This window comes from Bombina bombina, chromosome 5 (genome assembly GCF_027579735.1).
Source record: "Bombina bombina isolate aBomBom1 chromosome 5, aBomBom1.pri, whole genome shotgun sequence".
In the NCBI taxonomy this organism is placed as follows: Eukaryota; Metazoa; Chordata; class Amphibia; order Anura; family Bombinatoridae; genus Bombina; species Bombina bombina.
In genome coordinates, this window is record NC_069503.1 from 1,008,448,110 (window position 1) to 1,008,466,576 (window position 18,467).

At 36.8% G+C, this 18,467-nt stretch overlaps 1 protein-coding gene and 1 pseudogene across 1 annotated transcript in view; one reads left to right on the forward strand and one right to left on the reverse strand.

Annotated features, from left to right (window-relative positions):
- The window catches only part of SNX31 (sorting nexin 31), a 216,012-nt gene that overhangs the window by 190,870 nt on the left and 6,675 nt on the right, over window positions 1–18,467 (reverse strand). The window lies entirely within an intron of this gene.
- On the forward strand, window positions 698–1,345 carry LOC128659660 (thioredoxin reductase-like selenoprotein T; annotated as a pseudogene).

The following is an 18,467-nucleotide window of genomic DNA, read 5'->3' on the forward strand; positions in this document are numbered from 1 at the left end:
CACAAATGATCAGCACCACTGCTGCCCGATGCAGAGAGGGACACAGACTGCTTTGGTATCTCTGCCAGATTATTTCCGCACAGCCCCACTCATGGCAGAGAGAAGCCCAGGACTCAATGATCTGCACCGTCCTCGCGCTTGTCTCTCACAGTCTCTACTGCGCATCAGCGCTGGTTGTTAAGGGGTTAAGGCCAGGTATGTTTGTCTTGCACAGTCTACTGCGCATGACTGCATCAGACAAACATACTTAGCCTTTTATTATATACCATTGGTTTCGTTCTCATTGTTGGATACCTAGGTAGGTGTCTGGAGCACTACTTGGTAGGAAATAGTGCTGCCATCTAGTGCTCTTGCAAATTTGCTGCCGTATTGTGCTCTAGACACGTACACGCTCCTGAGCTTACGTCCATGCTTTTCAGCAAAAGATACCAAGAGAACAAAGAAAAATTGATAATAGAAGTAAATTAGAAAGTTGTTGAAACTGCACATTCTATAAAAATCATAGAACACATTTTTTTGGGTTTCATGTCCCTTTAAATAAGAAATCAAACATACTGAAGCAATTTTGCATGACCACAAGTTAACTTAAAAGGTTTTAAAGTTTGATAACAAACATGACGCCAGGATATGTAATCCGCGCCCACATCTAGTAAATCACGCCATGAACACCATTACGTCACAAAGGGCTGTTCCCTGCGCCGGGCACAAGGTTGTGGTGCTCGAGTCTCGGGATGTCGCTGCGGTGCACTCCGTGGTTGCTGCTCATTAGCGGCCTGCTGGCCGGAGTGTTTAGCGGTGCTTCCGGTGACAACAACATGCTACCTAGCAAGAAACTGAGGATGCAGTATGCTGCCGGCCGCTGCTCAAGTTCCAGATCTGTGTCTCCTGAGGGTACAGGCGGATGTTTGAAGAGTACATGCAGGTTATCAACCAGCGCTACCCAGACATCCGCATAGAAGGAGAAAATTATCTTCCTCATCCTATTTTTAGGCATATAGCATCCTTCTTGTCAATATTCAAGCTAGTATTAATAGGTTTAATTGTTGTTGGAAAAGATCCATTTGCATTCTTTGGTATGCAAGCTCCAGGTGTTTGGCAATGGGGACAAGAAAATAAGGTCTATGCCTGCATGATGGTTTTCTTCTTAAGTAACATGATTGAGAATCAGTGTATGTCTACAGGAGCTTTCGAGATCACGTTAAATGATGTTCCTGTTTGGTCAAAGCTAGAATCAGGACACCTCCCATCAATGCAGCAGCTTGTCCAGATAATTGACAATGAGATGAAACTAAATGTTCATATGGATGCAATACCCAACCACCACCTTCCACTCAGGTACTTTTAAAAGTTCAGTTGTTACAAGTTTGTTCTTACTGCTACAGCCTGTATTTTCAGTTCACCCTAAAGAGCAACCTGTCAGTTTTTCTTTTGTTGTGCACATTTCTCTTATCCTCTCAAAATACCACATATTTATATATATATATATATATATATATATATATATATATATATATATATATATATATATATATATATATATATATATATATATATATATATATATATATATATATATATATATATATATATATATATATATATATATATATATATATATATATATGAATAAGTTGATCAACATTTATCCGCTGCATAGCTGTGCTTTATGATAATTATTTTTCACAAGTACTTTGTAAGTTTGTTCTTTTTTTATTTGGGATTCACAGTGAGAGACACTGCTATATAAAAGCAGTGTTAATACCAAACACATGTGATAGCAAGTGTTTTCTCACCTATGCCCCTAATATCAACCTTGCTGACTGTTAAATGTGCTGTTTGACACTATCACTCATGATAGTTTATGTCACATAGCAATATTTCATTCTGCTACAATCATTCATATTTCTTAGTACAAGTATGATTCTCAGCAGCTGTGGTTCACACAACTCATTATATAAATCTCATTACTAGCTATCGTATCTGAGTCTGACAATCACTATCTCTATCTATATCTATATATTGATGTTTGAAGCAACCCATAAACAGGTTTGCAAAGCTTGGGGCGTACCTGGTGCCCATGGCAGTTCCTTTAACCTGTAAATAAAAATCATCTTGAAATAAAAAATAATTGTGTTGTAAAATGAATTTTAAGTATGCCTGTGTTTAACACCTTTAATAGAGAAAACATCTATTGGCAAAACTTACTATCCCTGCAAGCAGATAGGTTCGCAAGAAGTGAATCGAACAGCAAAATTTAACATTGCACAAAAGGTTTCTTCTGCAATGCTCAGGCACAACCAATTGTGCTAGATCAGATATATTAATCACTGAGAAAGAGCAACTCTTGGGGTGAATGATCTTGCTACCTCTGAGGTGGTGGAGAGAAAATGAAGCCGCTTCTACTTTTTAAATATTTTTATTTTTTGCCTATAAAATGTTTAAAGGACAGTCTAGGCAAAATCAAACTTTTGATGATTCATATTGGGCATGCAATTTGCTCATTTTTAATTCCTTGAATGCTGCCTCTTATCTCAGTGCATTTTGACAATGTTTCACAGCTAGACAGCGCTAATTCATGTGTACTATATAGATAAAATTGTGCTCACTTCCATGGAGTTATTTTTTAGTCTGCACTGACTGGCTAAAATGTAAGTCTGTCAAAAGAACTGAATGGGTAATAAAGGGATTATATCTTTTTAAACAACCATTCTGGAGTAGTCTGTTTAAATTTCAGTTTTAACTGATATTGCAGGTTTGGCCTTAAACTTCCTGCCTTTATTTTATTGGTGTTGAGGGACACACCTTTGCAAGTATGACAAGTTAACTTTGGTTTATTCTTTACAGAAACATGATAATTTTTGATGAAACAAAGAAAAAAAAAAAAAAAAAAAAAAGACTACAATGTCCCTTCAAATAGGGAGAAATGTCTCTATATAGTGAAGATATGAAGAGGATATTAGTTTTATGAGACCCCCCAGACAAATCAGAAGTGCTATATTTCTGTAAATATCCCCAAACAGCATCTTCATGACTTGCGTTGGCCCTAGTCTCTTTAGCTTTCATGGACTCCTACAGAGGAACAGAGGGTACCAATTCCACTTGACACATGTTCACACTACTTTTATATCTAGGAGCGGATGACGTCACCACTCTAACCAATAAGAGCAAATCATTGTCATAGAGGCAGGACCAAAAAAACGTAAGAAGAGAAGTCAGAATGTCCTCAAAAAGGAGAATTTGCCCCTTTATGGGAGCCAAAGCACTCCCTCTACCTTTCTCACTCCATGTACAGACCTTTGTATAAAACTGCATTCAACTTTATAACAAAAAGGCAATGGATTTCATTTATTTTTTATATTTGTTTCATTTCTCCCACTTTAAGCAAAAATAAAAATATTTCCTTCAACATACGATTTTTTTTTAATTATTATTTTTTAAACCAGATTCTCTTGGGCTCCTAATAGGTTATTGGCTTTGAACATCCACTCAGTGTAACTGTTTTGAACTAAATTAAAAACGTTCTAGGGTGTGGTGGGAAACTGTTTTTGGGAAGTCAGTAATGGGACTTAAACACTCAATACAGTAGAATGACAATTAACAAGTGCATAATAAAGAGACAATGCAATAGCACATACTCTGAAATTCAAATAAGCAGACTTTTTTCTGACAAATTTATTTTTTCTCCCATTTTACGGCCCCCTGTATCATGTGACAGACATCAGCCAATCACAGACTAGTATACCCTGTGAGCTTCTGCACATGCTCAGTAGGATCTTATTCCCAATAAAGTGTGAATATAAAAAGACTGTGCAAAATTTGATAATGAAAGCAAATTGCAAAGTGTCTTACAACTGCTGCTCTATCAAACGTTTATTTTGACTAAGCGTCCCTTTAATGGACACTGTGCTTTTAGAGGTCATGTGTGTAAAATAAAATAATTAACTTAAGCCAGATTTTAATGCCAACTGAAAACATATAAAATGAGCTAGATTTGCATAGTGAGAACTGCTTTGTACCGCTGTGAACCATTTTGTTAGTACAAGAAGTTTTTGTTTTTTTAAGGAATTCAATTTAAATGTTTGCCAGGATGTAGAGATTAATATCAGTGATCACCATTCTACCTGTAGATTCTCATCTGGTTCATTAAACAAACAAAAAGGAACCAGAACACTTGGCAGCAAATAGGTCAGAAGTGTTTTGTAATAGAGATCAAAACTAATTGTATTAGAGCTAACTTAAAGGGATATGAAACCCAAAACCTTTTTTTTTTTTTTCCCTTTTTCATTATTCAGATATAGCACGCAATTTTAAACTTTTTTTTTTTTTTTTTAATTTTTATTTACTTCTATTAGCAATTGTTCTTCTTCCTCTTGATATCTATTGTTGAAAGGCAGGGATGTAAGCTTAGGAGCGTGCCCATTTATGGAGCACTATATGGCAGCAGTTTTGCAAGAATGTTATACATTTGCAAGAGCGCTAAATGGCAGCCCTATTTCCTGCTATGTAGCGCTCCAGATGCCTATCTAGGTATCGCTTCAATGCAGAAGCAACTTTGAAAACAGAAGTAACATTTTTAACTTTTTTAAAATGGTTTGTTCTGTCTGATTCACCAAAGAAAATATTTGTGTTTCATATCCCTTTAAAAGCAATTTAAGGGGGTATTATTGTCAGTTTTTTATTTGCTGTATCTAAAAAGAGGATATTAGAAAATGTATTACAGGTTTTTGAAAACTACATATTCCTATCCTGAATAAAACAACTGGTTTTTATGCTTGGGAAAGCATTTCACTTGAAAATAGTATGTTGGAGTTATTTATCTGCCAGTAAGTAGTGGATTCTTAGGAGTCACTTGCACAATATTATGTAGTTCCTGTTTCAGCTTAAAGGCACAGTCAAGTCAAAATTAATCTTGCATGATTCAAATAGAGTATGCATTTTTTTTTTATTTTTTAAATCTTATTTAAAGGGACAGTCTAGTATAAATTAAACTTTCATTATTCAGATAGGACTTTTAATCAACTTTCGAATTTACTTTTATCATCAAATTTACTTTTTTCTCTTGGTATTCTTATAGTTTAAAGGGCCATAATACCCAAATGTTTAAACACTTGAAAGTGATGCAGCATAGCTGTAAAAAGCTGATTAGAAAATATCTCCTGAACATCTCTATGTAAAAAAGCAAGATTTTTTACCTCAAAAAATCCTCAGTAGCCACCTCCCATTGTAAAGGATTTCTAAGCAGCATATTAGTATGTCTGTCCCGGGACAACTGAAAGGATGAGCTTCGTGAACTCTCATTATTTCACCAATCAGGTAAAGGAAGCTTACTATGAAATCTCATGAGATCACAGTAAGAGTTCATGACCTCAGCACTGCTGATGCTGATTGGCTGCTGTTCATTTCTTCATTTTTTTACCTGCAGCTGGGAGCAGCTGAGTATAACTTTTTACAAAGAACTTACTCTGGTGAGCTGAGGAGATTATGTAAAAAAGGAAGATATTTTACCTCACAGAGATGCTCAGGTGATATTTTCCTGTCAGCTTTTAACAGTTATACTGCATCAGTTTCAAGTGATTTAGCATATGAGTATTATGTCCCTTTAAACTAAACATAGGTAGGCTCATATGCTAATTTCTAAGCCTTTGAGGGCTGCCTCTTATCACATGCTTTTTAAATCTCTTTTCAACACAAAGACAGAAAGTACACATGGGCCATATACATAACACTGTGTTCAGGCACAGAAAGTTATTTAAGATCTAGTACAACACAATGCTAAATGCAAGTCAATAGATAATAAATAGTCACAGTCATGTGATCAGGGAGTTGGAAGAAGGTTCCTAGATACAAGGTAATCACAGAGGTAAAAAGTATATTAATATAACTGTTGGTTATGCAAAACTGGGGAATGGGTAATAAAGGGATTATCTATCTTTTAAAACAATAACAATTCTATGGTAGACTGTCCCTTTAAATACAACAGAAGCAGAAATTAAAGTGACAGGAACCCATCAGGCAAAAAAAAAGTATTTGTGATGTATATAAGAATATCATCGGCGTAAAGTGCTATTTTAAGCTCCTTTTTGCTATCTTAATGCCTTCCAGTTGCTGTCTAATTAAAATAGCAAGGGATTCAATGAAGATATCGAAGAGGAGAGAGAGGGCACCCCTGCTTCGTTTCTCCTCTTAGCATTATATCATTGGACATAAAACCATTTACTATCATCTTTGTAGAGGCCTTCCTGTATAGATTATCAATAAAGTTAAAAAAAAAAAAAAAAAAAAAAGTTACCTCTAAGGCCAAAACGATGGAGAGAAAATAAGTGATCATAGTGCACCGAATCGAAAACTTTTGCAGCATCAATAGAAATAATTGCTAGATCCGGGGTGTCCTCCCCCTCCCCATGGTTTTGAAATAATCTATAGTAAGAAAAACTTCCCTTATTTTAGCTGACAAGTTCCGTTTAGACAGGAAACCAGCTTGATCTTTGTGAATACTAGGAAGGAGAGATTAAAGCCTTTGCGCTAAAATAGAGGTAAATAGTTTATAATCCATGTTCAACAGAGCTATAGGTCTGTAAGATTCTGTCTTACCAGGGTCCTTCCCTTGCTTTAATATTAGGGTAGTGTAGGAAGCAGCAAAATTAGATGAGGCCAAATTTCCCTGATTATACATATCATTGAAGAGCGTGGTTAAGTGTGGTACAATTAAAGGAGATACTATTTTATAAAATTCGTTGGGGAGAGCATCTGGGCCTGGGGCTCTGTTTAAAGAGATCCTGAATTGCTCTAGACACTTCTAACTCAGAGATGGGAGAATTGAGAGTTTCGGATAAATCAGGTGTTGGGGTCGGATAGGATTTTACTTCAAAAAAACCTCACGCTCGAGGTTATTTGAGGTCCTCAGGGAATACAAGTCTTGATAGTAGTCTGAAAAAGCCTTCAGGAGCTCTTCTGTTGTCATCAGAGTATTACCTTCACATTGAAGGGAGTCAGAGATGAACCTTCATCTCTCTTGACTAAATTTTCAAGGAGTTTCCCTGTTCTATTTCCATACCTATATAAAACTTAGCCTGAAATCTTAGATCTTTCTGGGTAGCCCTATAGAGAAGGAGAAGGAGAGAATCTGTTTCCCCTAGTGCTCGAGTATATCTTGTCCAATACTCTTGTGTTTTCTCCAATAAATAACGATTATACGAGTTGGATACTGATTTCAGGACTTCTCTTTCCCTTAATTTAGGTTTCTTTGTCCTGCTAATGCTGTAGGCTAGTATCTCCCCTCTGAGGACCGCTTTTGTGGTTTCCCAGAAGATAGCGGGCCGACTGGTATATTCCCGATTAAAAAAGACAGACATACTCCTCAAACTTGGAATTGAGCCAGTTTTTAAACTTAATGTCTGATGACAAATATACAGGAAAGAAAAAAGACGATTCCTATAAAACGGGATCACTGAACTGGAAATCAAGAAAGATAGGAGCGTGATCCAAAATGGGAAGAATCCCTGCTAAAACTCATTTTACACAGTCTTTCATCCAAAAGGAGTAAATCAATTCTAGAAAGTGTCTTATGTGCTTTAGAAAGGTCATGTAAAATCTCTTATATCAGGGTTTTGTGATCTCCGGGAGGTCACTACACCTGAGGTTCTGAAAAAGCCTAGTAAACAGTTTTGATTTCAGATTGTCTCTTTTGTTTTTAAGACACAAGGGATTCTGTCTTAATCTATCAAGAGGATCCTGTGGTGCCATATTAAAAAAGTCTCCCCTTAGTATCAGTTAACCTTCTGCATATGATGTAATTTTAGCTTGCAACGCTTCCCAAAAGGCTAAATTAAAGACATTAGGGGCATATATATTAAATAATGTATAAAGTGTTTTAGCAAGTTTAATTTTTACCATTAAAAATCTCCCCTCTAAGTCCGCATTGATGAAGAACTTCATAATTTATCCTTTTCCTTAGAAGGATCACAACACCACCTTTCCTCTCCACGCTAAGGGAGGAAAGGACTTCCTAACCCAAGAACATTTAAGCTTAAAGGGACACTGAACCCAATTTTTTTCTTTCGTGATTCAGATAGAGCATGACATTTTAAGCAACTTTCTAATTTACTCCCATTATCAAATGTTCTTCATTCTCTTGGTATATTTATTTGAAATGCAAGAATGTAAGTTTAGATGCCGGCCAATTTTTGGTGAACAACCTGGGTTGTCCTTGCTGATTGGTGGATAAATTCATCCACCAATAAAAAAGTGCTATCCAGAGTACTGAACCAAAAAAAAAAAAAAAAAAAAAAAGCTTAAATGCCTTCTTTTTCAAATAAAGATAGCAAGAGAACGTAGAAAAATTGATAATAGGAGTAAATTAGAAAGTTGCATGCTCTATCTAAATCACGAAAAAAAAAATTGGGTTTAGTGTCCCTTTAAGGACTTCCTCAAGTTTTAGATGGGTTTCCTGTAAAAAGGCAATGTCAGTGTTAATTTTCCTCAGGTGGGATATTATTGTTTTCCATTTAATGGGGGATGTAATGCCTCCAATATTCCAGGAGGTCAACTTGAATCTACCTGCCGTGTCCATCATCTAAAAACCCCCCCAAAAAAACACCAATCCAAAAAAAAAAAAAACCCATCTCAACCCAGTAGGCACCCCTATTTCCCACGGTCAAAAAAGGACTACTTAGAAAATACCAAAATTTACTATCTAACTCCACTATCAGAGGGATAGGTCTCAGCATAAACTTTTTCTACATCTTTAGCAGAATCAAAAAAATGTGTGTGGTTATCTACAATTAGCTTCAGCCTAGCTGGATAAATTATGGTAGCTCAGAGACACTGGTTTATTAATTTTGTGCAGATTGGAGCTAAATCTCTCCTCTTTGCAGCAGTATCCGAAGAGAAATCCTGAAAAAGCATAATTTTTGCATCTCTGAGAAATACGGGCTGATTCTTACGAAAAAATGACCATCTTGAAAATTTAACGCCTTGGCTATAAATTGGCCTAGGTCTTATATTCACTTTGCCAGGTCTAAGCGGGCCTATCCTATGTACCCTCTCTAGCACTATGTTGGGCTGAGAGTCTGGGTTCTGTAGAAGTTGCAGTAATGTAACCGTTAATTTATTAAGGTCCTCATATTGCTTCTCTTCTGGTACCCCAATAACTCTTTAGTTGTTCCTTCTAGAATGGTTCTGTAGGTCTTCTAGTTTACTCTGAAATTTTTTAGAGGTTAGTATTTGTGGCTTTTTGCTTAGTGTTATGACCTACAGCAAAATCTTCTAGATCCGAAATTCTTTGTTCTACCTCCGATAGTCTACTAGCAAATTGTCTAATTTCACTAGTTAAAAGTGAGATATCTTGTTTAATCTCATTTTTGAGAACATCAAATTTGGGAGCCAGAGCTTCAGAGAAACTAGAGACCAGAGATTGGATAACTAATGGCTCACTTTGAAGTGGAGGATTAGCGACAATCGATTGTGCGTCCATCAAGGTCTCAAGAGTGTTTTTGTCCTTCCTGTCTCTTTATCTAACTGCCATAACTGAGGGTGAAGTTTTGGAGTGAGTGTTTAAAAATGTATCCATGTGAACGTGAAGAAAACAGCGATTGATTAACCCAAGGATAAAAAAAAAAAAAAAAAAAAAAAAAAAAGGAGTGAGAAAAAGCAAGGAGGTGGCGGGGGCAACCCCCCTGAGGAAAAATGGAGTGGGGAATAAAAAAACCTAAGCCGTGAAGGGAGAGTTGATGTTAGCCCACGACACCTTAAACTAGTAAGGGAAGAATTAGATACAACTTCCAAGTGAATAATTGTGATCTGTGAGTTAGGGGAAAAAAAGAGGGGGGGGGGGGGGGAGGTGCAAAAGAAGGTGTTTAAGGAATTCCAAGGTCAGTTATGGGAGGTAGCAAATGATGAATACAAATCAGCGAGAAAAAGAATCAGCAAAGGAGAACCCCCAAAACAAAATCAGCTTCCAGAATTTATACTTAGAAAACCAGTGTTAATTCTTGCCAACCCCAACATACATACATACATACATACGTATGAGAGAGAAAAAAAGAATTGTGTGTGGGGATAGGGAAGAAATCCTTATAGCAATAAACCCAACACAAAAAGAAACACCATTAAAAAAAAAAAAAAAAAAAAAGTATTAAAAAAAATTGGCAAATATGTCTACAGTAACCTTTTTAGTTTAAAGATGACAGTTCTGGGAGGCCCTCATCTTAAGGGAAAGAAACAAAGGGGTTTATTGTTCACAGATAGCCTTAGGGCCCCCAGGTAGGTTTACACAAATAAGGTCAAGTAGTTTGTGTCTACCATCAACCTTAGGGGAAAAAAAAAAAAGCAAAGAGAGAAAAAAGAAGAAACTTTTTTTTTTTACCAACCCAACTTACAAACTGATAGTACTATAATCAGCATGAAGGGGTTATTATAGCCCCAGAGCCCGCAGATTACAGATTATTTAAGTACTAAACAATTGTTAACATATCTCAACTATATGAAGAACATATGTGGGTTGGTGTTGTACAGACAGCAATTCTGTTAAAATAAATATACAAAGAAGATTTACAGGGCCAAGGCTTAGGTACAGGTTTGTGACCGTGTTGAAGACATAGAACAGAGTGCTTTTCTAAGCATTTTGAAAATATTTTTAGACCAGTTCTTGGGTCAATTTAGTGTAGGATTCCAGCACTTCAGCCCCGCACAGGGAGCAATACTGCTTCACCGGGGCCGTGTGAAAACCTGTGGTTCCTGTGTATGAGGTGATTTGAAGGAGGCAAAAGATTCCCAAGGTAGCATAGAGCCAGTGAGTACAATCCACTCACTGATCAATGTGGATCCAGAGAAGAGCCCTCGACACCCGGGGACAGACCAGTGAACAAGCCCAGGAGCATGTAGTCAGTACACAAGGAACCCAGGGTCCGGTTTTAGACAAAGCTCTGCTGCGACAGCCTCAATAGCAGACCGAAAGCTCCCTCACACAGCACTGGTGGGAGTGGGAAGTCAGTGATGGCATCCTGATGGAAACTCAGAGAGACAAACAACAAATTATCAAGAAGCTGCAGGATCCAAGAGGCAGAGCAGCCCTCTCAACATGGACCAACATTGAATGAAGAAGAGGAGGAGGAGGAGGACAGCCAGCGGCACCAGGGAAACAGAAAGAAGCGCCCCTCTCTCAGCAGCAGTGGGAGGGGTGATATAACAAAGAAACAGCAGCTTGATCTGAGGCAGAAACTCACTGGTATGTACAGGTAAGCTAAGCCACCCTTCTCGCAGCAACAGTGGGAGGGACAGAGTAGAAAACCAGGTAGCGACTTAGTCTTGAGTAAGCCTGTGAAAATAGCCCAGCTATAGTTGTTACCCACAGGTGACTTTCTGGGTCAAACAGTTAATAGCCTCTCTTGTACAATACACCTGGGTGGGATACAGCACCCTTATCCGTGGGAACACTTCACCTGTCGAGACTCACTGTAGGACAGCCAGGAAGACAAAGATTTGCCCTCCCCCCTAATGCAGCACCCGTGGGAGGGGGAGAGAAAACGCTGACGTCCTTGGATGCTATGGTTGTGGGAGTAGATACAGAGCTTAATGCCCAATACTGGAGAAAAACAAACATATCCAGTCTTTCAACTGCTGCAACATGCAGCCCAGTGCGATGTAGTAGCACTGAAGGAGCACTGGTAGCGGTGTAGAGTGTGCTAGGCAAGCCGCCCAAGGTCTAGGGATTTTCGGCATGAGAATTCTCTGCCAGCAGCTCGCTGGGAACCACAGAACAAGCATTTGGTGTGACCTTGCGCTCACGCTCCTCCCCCGGAAGCTCTCTAGGAGCATGCAATTTTAAACAACTTCAAAGAAAAAGTGAATTGTTCTCTTGGTATTCTTAGTTGAAAGCTAACCCTAGGAAGGCTCTTATACTAATTTCTAAGCCCTTTAAGGGCGCCTCTTATTTCAATGCAGTTGACTATGTTTCAAAGCTAGATGGCATTAGTTTATGTGTGCCATATAGATAACATTGTGCTCACACCCTTGGAGCTACTGGATGGCTAAAAGAACTGAATTAAGGGGGCAGTCTACAAAGGCTTAGATACAAGGTAATCACAGAGATAAAAAGTGTATTAATATAACTGTGTTGGTTATGCAAAACTGGGGAATGGGTAATAAAAGAATCTCTTTTTAAACAATAAAAATTCTCACACACTCTCTGAATCATGAAAGACAATTTTTGGATTTAGTATCCCTTTTAATAGAAGCATTTTTGCTAAAATAGAGCCATACTGCACTGCTGAACATTTCAGCTAACTTTAAATTGCCCCTTTCAATGTAACAGGCTAGAGATATATAGCATTTATCTTAAAGACACATGAAACCCAAAATGTTTCCTTTCATGATTCAGATAAATTATACATTTTAAAACAACTTTCAAATTGACTTCTGTTATCAATTTTGCTATATTCTCTTGGTATCTTTTATTGAAGAAGCAGCAATGCACTCCAGGGAGCTAGCTGAACACATTTGTAAGCCAATGGAAATGGGCATAAAAGTTGAGCCACCAATCAGCAGCTAGCTCCAAGCTTCTGAACAAAAGATACCAAGAAAATGAATCAAATTTGATAACAGAAGTAAATTGAAAAGCTGTTTTAAATTGTATGCTCTGAATCATGAAAGAAAACCTCAAATCCTGAGTGTTAGTGCAGCATTCATCATGATTATATATATATATATATATATATATACAAAAAGAGAAAAAAAGCCGGATACGGTCTTGAGTTAAATTAAAACGTCCAATTTATTGGTCAATGTTAAAAATTGACAGTACTCAAACGAAAAAAGTCTAACATGTTTCGGCACACGGCCTTACTCATAGACATAATTTTCTTAGTGAAAACCGCCAGTATTTAAAAGCAGTAGTGAGTAACTATTGGTTGTCATTAATTGCTAACAGGTAACAAGTGATAATATACTTAAACAATAAGAGAACCCAACTAACAATGCTGTTGGATAAAAACATGATTGCTGCACAGATATATGGATTTAACATATATAGGTGGCATATAAATCCCAACAAAATTAATATTTAATGAAAATATACCATATATGTGGCAGCTAGTTTACATTCAATTGAATCAACAAGTATATATATATAAGTGAATAAATCTATACAGACAGATTACAATATACAAAAATACAAAAATAAACCATGTAAAGACTATATTGGTTCGCTGAAGCAATTTGGAAAATCACATACTTGTGATCATGCATACAATATTAATACATAAGCCTAAAACAATTTTAAATGGCTACTGTATATATGGGTTTTTGGAAAAACACCTCTGTTTCATACAATTTTTGTATATATTAATGATAGTCTCAAATATATTTAAATCTGTTGTTAATAACAATGTTAATAATAATTGAGCACAAAAAGGCAAATGAATTTAAGAAGATTGTGTTATAGAAGTACAAATACTCCTATTGGTGATGTGAACACATACAGGAGAAATAATAATTTGGTGCTTGGTGAATATCATTGATTCAAAACGATTAATTACAAGGTGAACCTTGTGTTCTTAGAAAATATGTTTTAACAGCACCAATTCTCCTGTTAATGTAAACACCAACAGACACTAATTGCTTATTAAAGAAATTATTCAAATTTGGATATGAGTTACTCAAAAGTGTGCTCAGGGGAAAACTTTGTAATTGGTTTAATATAAATGGAATAGTGGGGTGGGGGTTTAGTACATTATGTTATGGGCATATATAAACCCCTCACAAAATGAATACTATTTGTGGTTGTCCTAAACAAATTATCAGATTGATACATGATCATATAATGTCTGGTGAATTATTCCCAAAAATTTATAATGTCATTGATGGAATTATATCCATCAGGGATACGCGATTTTAAAGTGAAGATCCAAAAAGCTTCTTTTTTCAAGAGAGCCTTGTTTCGATCGCCACCTCTATTTTGTGCCTGTATGTGGTCAATGACCATCCATCTAAAGGTTGTGTTACTGCTAGCATGTATCTGAATGAAATGCTTAGCCATATCAGATACAGGATCTGATCGTTTAATATCCGATAGATGTTGACGGATGTGTTCTCTAACCTCCCTTGAAGTGCATCCCACATATTGTTTTGGGGTGCATGTGCACCAAATCACATATACTGCAAATTTTGTGCGACAATTCACGCAACCTTTTACTGCATATGTCTTATTTGTGGTGGCGGAGGAAAAGACATTGCCTCTTTGAATAAAGCTGCAAGGGATGCATGCATTGTAACCACACTTGTACATGCCCCTAGTTTGCAGCCACGAGCTTGTTGTGGTTTTATCCTTAGGTAAAGCACTGGGGGAAATAATATTTCCTATAGTGCAACCTTTCCTGTAGGAAAACCTACATCCTTTGTCGATGAAAGGAACCAATCCCTCATCTGCCTTAAGCATAGGTAAATGTTTACGAATGATCTTACAGATGTTATCATAGTCAGATGAATATTGAGTAACAAAGGTAACCCGATCACTAGTGGGATTGGTCCTTTTGGGTTTATTTGTCAACAAAGTTTTCCTGTCCAAACTATCCACTTCATTTTTTGCCTTTTGAATGGCTGTGTTTTGGTAACCTCTACTCCTGAGTCTGTGAGTAAGGTCTTCACTTTGTATAGCACAATCTTGTTTGTCAGAACAATTCCTTTTTATTCTAATATACTGTCCCTTTGCTATGGCATAGGGAACATTTAGTGGGTGGTTGCTTCTACCATGTAGGAGTGTATTGCCTGATATAGGCTTTCTAAAAATTTGTGTTTTTACATTGTTAGTACCGACCGGATTGCTTAGCTGAACATCTAGAAAATTTATAGATGTTTTGTTTGTTTCAAAAGTGAATTTGAGACCCCATTCATTTTCATTTAGATATCCAATGAACTCTTCAATGAGTGTGGGCTGACCAATCCAGATCAACAGTAGATCGTCTATAAAGCGATTGTAGCTTTTGATATACCGAAGGAAAGGATTCTGTTCCCCATATATCATGCTAAGTTCGAACCAACCCATTACTAAATTTGCATATGAGGGCGCAAATTTCGCCCCCATTGCTGTTCCTTGCAACTGGAGATAAAAGGAATCATCAAATTTAAAATAATTATGTGTTAATAAAAATTGCAACACATCCAAGATAAATTGAATAAATTCTTTAGTATAATTTGTTTTATTTTCCAAATAGAATTTAACAGCAAGGATCCCCATAGTATGGGGGATAGATGAGTATAAAGCTACAACGTCTACTGTTAGCCAAGAAAATTCTTCTTGCCATATAAAGCCATCAAAAATTTGAAGCACATGTTTGGTATCTTTCAAAAAGCTTGGTAAGGAAACAACAAGTGGCTGCAATATGCTGTCCAGCCATTCCGATAGTGGTTCGCAAAGCGAACCAATACCAGACACAATCGGTCTACCTTTTACATTCACAGTGCTTTTGTGCACCTTGGGCAAAACATGTATAATAGGGGTAATGGGATTGTCAACGGACAAAAAATCAAAAGTTTTGTCGTCAATGTGGCCAAACATGAGGCCATCATCCAAAAGGGAGATGAGGTCCTTTTTAAATTTGTGTACAGGATCACAAGGTAAAACCTTGTAATCAGTAGGATTATTAAGCTGCCTCATAATCTCCCCTTTATATGATTTTAAGTCCCAGATGACAACACTTCCACCTTTATCGGCGTTCTTGATCACCAAATCTGAGTTTGACTTTAATGAAGTCAAAGCAGTTCTCTCTTGTTTGGTGAGATTGGGTTTACTTTTTAAGGGTTTTTTGGCAAGATCAATCAGGTCTTTCTCAATTCTTTTTTGGAAAGCAACCAATGTGTCCCCCCTTGTTTGTAAAGGATAAAACGTAGATTTTGGTTTAAACCCAATATGGGCATTGCATGTGCCCAAATTTAGTTCAGCATTCTCTTCATTCAATGACATAAGAGCCTGGATATCCCTGACTTCAGAAAAATCAAAACTCAGAGTATTTGGAATATTCTCAGATGAACTACCATAATGGTCAGTTCTGTTGTCAATCTGTTCACCAATCTCTTGTGAGAAATAAAAATGTTTTTTCAATGTAAGTGCTCGAATGAATTTATTTATATCTACCAAGGTTTGGAACAAATTAAACCTAGTGGTAGGGACATAACCTAGTCCATAACCGAGTACTTTGATCTCATCCTTATTCAATTTGTAATTGGTGAGATTGATGACATCATAAGTGGAGTCAATAGACTCATCCATTAGATTCAAAACATTTCCATTTGAAATACATGTATCACCCATCAAATCTGATATTTGTTTTGACCCCTCACTCTCCTTGTTGTATACCTGGGTTGTTGTCTTAAATTTGGATTTCCCCTTGTATTTGCCCCTCGCCCTCGATTTACATGGTTCATTGGGGTAATCTGAAAAACCTGATCCAGTATATTACTGTCGGTTTGTTCTTTCTGTGAACCTGTCTGTTCTAATGCAGTTTGATATTTATTTGACGTTGTGGGATGCTCAACTTCCTTTGAAGTAAAGGATACAGTTTTTAATGTCTGATCCTTGGAGTTTTTTAGTATAGATTTAGGTTGTGCCCCCTGAGCCTGATAGGCTTCATTGTCAGGATTACTATGATCTGAGTTGCTGGCATCACCTGAATCTGAACCACTCCAAGTGTCTTTTTTATTTTGATTTACTCTGTTGGACCTCCATCTACGTTTGCGTTCCCTAGAGCGATTTCTATTTTGTCTTTGCCAAATATAAACCTTATTTTGACTATAATCCATTTGATCTCTCATGTATTTTTCGTGTTTTGATTGCACTAACTCCTTTTTTAGTTGCGCTATACTGTCATTTAAAATATTGTCCAGTTCTTTATAGTTTTTTTCTAACGTGTTTAAATCCAATTCTTGTTGTAAGAGAATGATTTGATCTCTGACCGCTCGAAGTTGGGCATCTTTGTATTCAATGATAAGTCCCATCAATTTGAAAGAGCAGTCAGAGAGAGAATCATTCCATTTTTTAATGAAAGCCTGATCATCTACAGAGAAAGTGGGAAATTTCTTAATTCTAAGGCCCCTGGGAACCATTTGTAACCTTATATAGCGATCCAGGGTCCATTTGTCCCATTTTAACCTCAATTCCCTTTTCATTAAATTTTCCATAGATTGGAATTTGTCACTTAAAGGGTTCACACTGTAATTTTCACAAAAAATATTTTCGAAATCTTTTTCTAATTGATCTAAATTGTCAATAGTGGTGAGTGAGTAGAATTGTTGGTCCATGTCAAAGCCTGATGCTGCTTCCATATTTGAAAGCTGAGGATGGAGCTTCACTCGGAAGTGGCTGTATATATCAAGAAATGGTGTCAACAATTGAACTCATTCAGATGGAGATTAATATGCAAATAACAAACAACAAGTGTATATATGTGCTGCTATATTATAAATTTTTAAAGTACTAAAGTATCCTATTGCAAATTAGAAAATGTTCACATTAATGTTTATAGTGGAGAATTAAAGAGCAAAAAATACTTGTTTTCTTTCTAAAAGCTGGGAACAGTTATACCTGTGTTTTAGAAAATAAACAAAATGAAACTCTGTGTTAAAGCAATAGGAACACACACCTATTTTCTAATAGGACAAATAGGAAACAGGTGAGTTGTATAGTAACTTTTCAATAATGCTAAAAAAAAAAAAAAAAATGAAAGAAAAAATGAATATGCACACTTGTATGTCTGTGTACTTGTGAAAACTAGAGCCAGAACAGAAAATATCACAAATGTGTACGCAAATAAACTTATATACCTATGTGAAAGTTGAAGCAAAACCAAAAAATGTTATAACAGTACTTTTAGATATTTTTCAAATACAATGAATAAAACCAGACAAACGAAAAAAGAGATGGAGTTGGTGGTTAGAGCAAAAAATTGGATAGCATCTACGATTAAATAACCATATTGATTCAAAAAACAGTATGTGGTTGGAGTTCTCCTTATTGGATATAGACCTCTGGACTGAAAAAAATATATATGAATATATATGTATGCAAAACGAACATAAAGTCCAAAGTCCCAGCTGCTAGGAAAAAGTATGCAGAAAATCAACACAAAAAACAGTCATAGATGTAAGACAAGCTTCCCTTCCGCTTGTAATGGTAGAAAACACAGAGAAAAACATCAAGGCTGAATTGTGGTTTCCTGCCGTGACAGACAGTCACTCTGAAGACCTCAATGAAGTATGCCTGAGCTCGGTGGGGAAATGGAAAGACATCGTGGATCAACAGGGGTAAGGATTCACAGGATTCTTTACAGCAGATAAATGAATGGAGGGTTTAACTTATGATTCTCCGGTAACTTTACCATACGGCACGGCCACCGCTGCACCTCTGGAAGACCAGTGAATTCTTGCAATATCCACTCCTTGCGTCCGCTCTCTGGCGTGGCTGCACTTCCTGTCACGCC